The following is a 6,000-nucleotide window of genomic DNA, read 5'->3' on the forward strand; positions in this document are numbered from 1 at the left end:
ATCATCGGCCTCCGCTGGTCACGAATCACACCTCCAGCTTTAACATGCAGCCTGGGCACCCCCCTCCACCCAACACACACACACACACACACACACACATAAACACACACAAACACACACACACACACACACACACACTGAGGTGGGTAGGATGGAGGAGGGGAAGCCCTACCCAGTGTGTGTTCATGCGTGTGTGTGTTGAAAAACCCTCAGGAACCCAGATAACCAGATACAAAAAGAAAATCTCTGCTTGTTCACAACAGCCTACAGAGGATATTAACAACGCACACATACACACACACACACACACACACACACAGCCAAAGCTACAATAACCCTACAGAGGCTGCAGAGGGAGAAGAGAGGGGATTACAGCCTCAGAGAAATAACAACAACAGCCTCAGCCTGCTCAAACACACGCATGAAGACACACACGCATAAAGACACACACACATGCATGAAGACACACACGCATGAAAACACACACACACATGAAGACACACATGCATGAAGACACACACACACACACACACACATGCATGAAGACACACACACATGCATGAAAACACACACATGCATGCAGACACACACACATGAAGACACACACACACACACACACACATGCATGAAGACACACACACATGCATGCAGACACAGGAGGTGGGGGTAAAGATGGGAGCATCATCAGTGCTGTGTGTGTGTGTGTGTGTGTGTGTGTGTGTGTGTGCTGCAGGAGTGCCGTTGAGCAGGGGGTTGTCGGTCTGATGCTGCAGGATTGTGTCGAGGGATTTTAATTGACAGCTGTCCAAATCCCCAGACAGATCCTCTCTCTCTCTGTGAGTGTGTGAGTGTAGGTCGCACGCCCTCGCTCGCTCTCAGACGAGGGTATTAACAGTGAAACGCATTAGAAGAGTCCAAGTACTAAGAGTGCACACACACACACACACACACACACACACACACACACACAACATGTCTACAGGCCCAGCAGTCAGCAGCTTCTATGGACATGATGGCAGAGGAGCAGAGAGTGAAGAGGACGCTGACGGAGGAAGCTAAGAAGAGAAAAGAAGAGAATGAGCGGGTACCCGTCGCTCTGAGCTCACCGCCAAGCTGACGAACTGAGTGTTTGTACCAACAGGCGTTATGGACTACCAGGAAGAAGAAGAGGAGGTAACCAGGCTCAGCAGCTTCTATGGACATGATGGCAGAGGAGAAGAGAGTGAAGAGGACGCTGACGGAGGAAGCTAAGAAGAGAAAAGGAGAGAGTGAGCGAGCAAGAAGCCGCCGGACAAGAGTAAATGTGGGACTGACTTTTAGTGGTTGGTGAGAGCTTGGTGAAATAAAAGGCTGAAAGACAGACGCCGAGCTGGGCTGACTGCTGCTGGACTAGGCAGTGAGATCAGCTGCTGCTGGGACCTGGATGATGATTGGCTGTTAGTTTTTGATCAGAAGTAATGTAATCAGAAGAAATACTCGAGTACAGCTGGACAGAGTTGGGATTACTCTGATTTGAACGTCGTGTTTCTTTAAAGTGAAGCAGGGTGGAGTCCCTCGAGGTTTCACAGATGCTGTCTGATGTGAAAACAGGCTCAGAAATTATATAATGACCTCTGAATGCAGACTGAAGGCTGCCGGCACAGTAAGAAACATAGTAGGGCAAACCTGTGTGTGTGTGTGTGTGTGTGTGTGTGTGTGTGTGTGTGTGTGTGTGTGTGTGTGTGTGTGTGCAGGATGATGTTCCCTCATGCTGAAAAAATCTGTCCTTCCTTTTCTTGTTTCTCTCCTGGGGTGTGTGTTTACACATATCTGAGTGTGTGTGTGTGTGTGTGTGTGTGTGTGTGTGTGTGTGTGTGTGTGCTCTGAAGGCATCTGGTTCAGTCCAAACAAACGCTCATGTTCATATCTTTAAATCTTTACATACCCGAGCTGCACAGAAATCAGTGAATGTTGACCAGGCTGTGAGGTCTGGTGACCTCTAGTGGGTTAGGAACCATAGTTTGGAAACAACGACAGTATGGACAGTCTCTGTGACGTCCCCGCAGACTGTCTAAAACCTGGGCGTAGTCTCCGTGACGTCCCCGCAGACTGTCTAAAACCTGGACGTAGTCTCCGTGACGTCCCCGCAGACTGTCTAAAACCTGGACGTAGTCTCCGTGACGTCCCCGCAGACTGTCTAAAACCTGGTCGTAGTCTCGTGCAAGCCTGCGCAGACTGTCTAAAAACTGGACGTTAGTCTCCGTGACTCCCCGAGAACGTCTCTAACCTGGACGTAGTTCACGTGACGTCCCCCGCAACCTGTCTAAAACCTGACGTAGATCGTCCGTAGACGTCCCGCAGACTGTCGCAAAACTCCGGACGTAGTCGAGACGTCCCGCGTGTCGCAACTGATAGGCCCGTGATGATCGGAAATGTTCACAGCAGGGTAACACTGTATTTAAAAACACACACAGTCTAATTGTAATATAAATAATATAAAGTCTGATTGAGTTTGAATACTGTGTGTGACTGTTTTTAATGGCAGCCGGTTGTGTTTACCCATACCATCTTTTGTACCTTTTTCGCGTGTCACGGTGTTTCAATGTGTCAGCAGCAGGTCACACGTGGGGCCGTGGACCCGAAAATGATTTGACGGTAACGGTTCGAAGCGCCCGTGTCCCGGAGGCTCGGTCGGCCTCATTTTTAATGACGGGACGTTGTGTGTTTATTATTTTTGAATCTCGTCATCCATCAATAAAACACAGAACCTCTCAAAACACACACCACAACACACCCACACACACACACACGGGTCTAACATCTCCTGTCCTCTCAGGCTGTTGTTTGTTCTCCATCCTCTCCTCCCTCACTCAGTTTTTTTTTGACATCCCCACACGGGTTGCCATGGCGACACGCTGTAGTATTCGCCTGTTGCCAGGGCTCGTCTCCACGCGAGCGCAGCATCCCTCCCACGGCGACGGGAAGTGACGGACCGTGAACGTGTCTCTGATGTTTTGGACCTGCAGCGCTCGGCTGTGCAGCCACAAGGTGGAGCGGAGGACTACAGGACGAGTGTGTGTGTGTGTGTGTGTGGTGTGTGTGTGTGTGTGGTGGTGTGTGTGTGTGTGTGGTGGATGTGGATGAGAGTGATGAGACAGATGTGAAGGAGAGGAAAGGAATGAGGAGAGGGATGTTGAAGGAAGAGGGATGAGGACAGATGTGAAGGAGAGGGAGATGAGGACAGATGTGAGGAGAGGAGATGAGGACAGATGTGAAGGAAGGAATGAGGACAGATGTGAAGGAGAGGAGATGAGGACAGAAGGGGAAGGAATGAGAGGAGATTAGGATCGACTGCTCTCACCTCTACGGCATGAAGCGACGGTGAAGTGTTGTTGACGTGATCTGTTTTAAAACTACAAAGTCCAGAAGATGGACTACAAAACGCTCCCTGAGATCCTTCCGGTCCCTCCCCTCCTGTCCATCATGCCGTGTGTCCTTCACACGGATGGTCTTGTGGTGTTGTGTGCATTCTCTGTCCTCACGTCCAGCCGCCGCTCTCGACTTCAACTTCCTACACAGATGAGTGTCTTCCTGTCTGTCATGTCCTCCACCCGTCCTAAAGACAACAACGCTCAAATCGTCTCTTGGAAATTGTAATCTGATTACTGGCTGTACTGGCTCCTCCTGTGCAAATGTAAATACTCCCCGTACTTTCCTTCTCTGTATTAGGAAATGAGGGTTTCTTTCTTCCCGTCATGTTTCCACACTTTCTTCCTGTGGCGTCCGCTCTGCACAGTGTGACTGGGACTGTCAAAATAAAATGCAGAGACACAACACTTCAAAATAAGAGGAAGACAAAAAAATTCAGTTTGTGATTATATAATAATATTTGATGTTGAGTTGAGCATTAAGGTCAAAATTGAATGAACATTCAGACACGTGTTCAGATCAGATGGACTCTGCTGGTCTGACTCTACGTACCTGAGCTGATTCCAATCCTCCTGCCTAGACTCCGGGTTGTTGGACGTCCCTGCAGACTGCTCCGTGTTGGACGTCCTGCAGACTGCTCCGTGTTGGACGTCCTGCTGACGCCGTGTTGGGACGTCCTGCAGACTGTCTGTGCTTTCTGATGTTATAGGTTTAAGACCTGCTGATGCAGAGCTCACGATGACCAGAAAACTTCACCAAGATGGCAGAGAGAGAAGTTGCAGTCGTGACTTTTACCTCCAGTCATGAGAAGCTCAGCAGGTCAGATGTACGCTCCTGCTTCATCTTCAGTCCTCCACATGATGACGTCCTCGTCCCACTGAAGTCCGTCCTCAAACGTTGTCCAAACCGTCCTCGTATTGGTTCTTCTTCTCTTAGTCTTCACAGCTCCTATTTTAGAGTTTCTGTCGTTTGAAGGTCCCGGTCCGTGCAGATCCGGTATCGGCTGTCAGCGTGTTGAAGACACGTCGTCTCGTCCGTGGACACTCGCTGCAGGACGAAGAGCGAGAGACAAAAGCAACAACGACAAACACAAAGCTTCACGTTTACTATGTGTGTGTGTGTGTGTGTGTGTGTGGTGTGTTGTGTGTGTGTGTGTCCAAGGGCTCTTGGGTTTGTGTTTTCCGCTTGCGTTAAACTGGGAGTGTCCTCTCACACACACACACACACAACACACACACACACACAGTCCTCAGGTGGCAAAATCAGCTTTGGGTTTTTGCACTTTGCACCTTGTAACGCAAGAGTTGAGCGCACACAACACACACACACACCCACACACACACCACACACACACGGCTCGTTATCATCCAGCATTTAAAGGTGCTCTCACAGGAGCTTGTTTGGTATCAATCATTCAGCTTGGTTGTCCCACAGCCAGCGGCGGCTGACACACTGCTGGCTGCTGAAAAGAAGTATTTAAAAACCGACAGCGTGCAGCCGTCTTCGAGTTCACGCCACGAGTGAAACGTTTTGCTTTGACCTCAGCCACGTAAATCTGACTGTCTGTGACACTGCTGACCACACTGACCTGAGATCAGGACCCACCACTGACCTGAGATCAGCTGAACGGTGTCTTTTGAGAGTACGTAACGCTTTACACGCACAAGTCACACAGCACACAACTATTTAACTGATTCTGGGTGAAGCTGGATCATATTTTTAGCTTCTTCACTCTTTAATACAAAACGAAGTACTTCAAATTTGTACTTGTACCACGCGCTGTAGAAACATGTTGTGATATGAAGATGAGGACGAGGCGGTTCTGGCCCAGTCCGCTCGGCTTGACAGCAGACAGGTGCTGCAGACCTCGTAAAGTTCAGACTCATGGAAAAAGTTCACAGGCACGGTTCACAGACATGTGAAGATCACATGCGGAGACAGGTGATGGGAACGGCTGCATACCAGACAGACAGCAGGACAGACAGACAGACAGACAGACAGACAGACAGACGTGTGTTGGTCGCTGGGTTCACTGTTAGACGGACTCTGCTGGTCAGAGGTTTCTGTTCGTTTTGTAAATAGACCACAAGAACAAAACAAGGACTAAAAGAGCTAAAAGGTTCATATGGGTCTCGGGCGTGATCTTTTCATACTGCTAACTCTTCTTCTCCCTACAGCCGACTGGTTTAAGGCAGCGCTGCGAAGAAGTACACAGCTGGTGAAATTTTATGACTTAATAGGATACAAGAAGGAAACAGGACACAGACCTAAGAGGAGCTCCTTCCACCAACGCTGCCCAGCGAGCAAGCTCCAGTGTCGGGCAGAGTTTTCCTCATTGGTCAGAGCAAAACGCTCCGACATGTAAGACGGGCGTCGACAGGTCCCACAGCTGACGCAGGGCCGGGTGGGGATTAGCAAATTTGCCATGTAAAGTTCAAAATATGATTATTAATTATATATTAGATTAATATATTATATGACTCAGGTATTATTACTTTCTCTTGTGGCCTCGTGTCTAGTTTTAAAGTTTTAAAGTCGCAGGGTTTTCAAAGTCGTCGTTAGTTTTGAGTAAATGTGATTCCAGTCTCCTGA

This window comes from Larimichthys crocea, chromosome XX (genome assembly GCF_000972845.2).
Source record: "Larimichthys crocea isolate SSNF chromosome XX, L_crocea_2.0, whole genome shotgun sequence".
Lineage (NCBI taxonomy): Eukaryota > Metazoa > Chordata > Actinopteri > Sciaenidae > Larimichthys > Larimichthys crocea.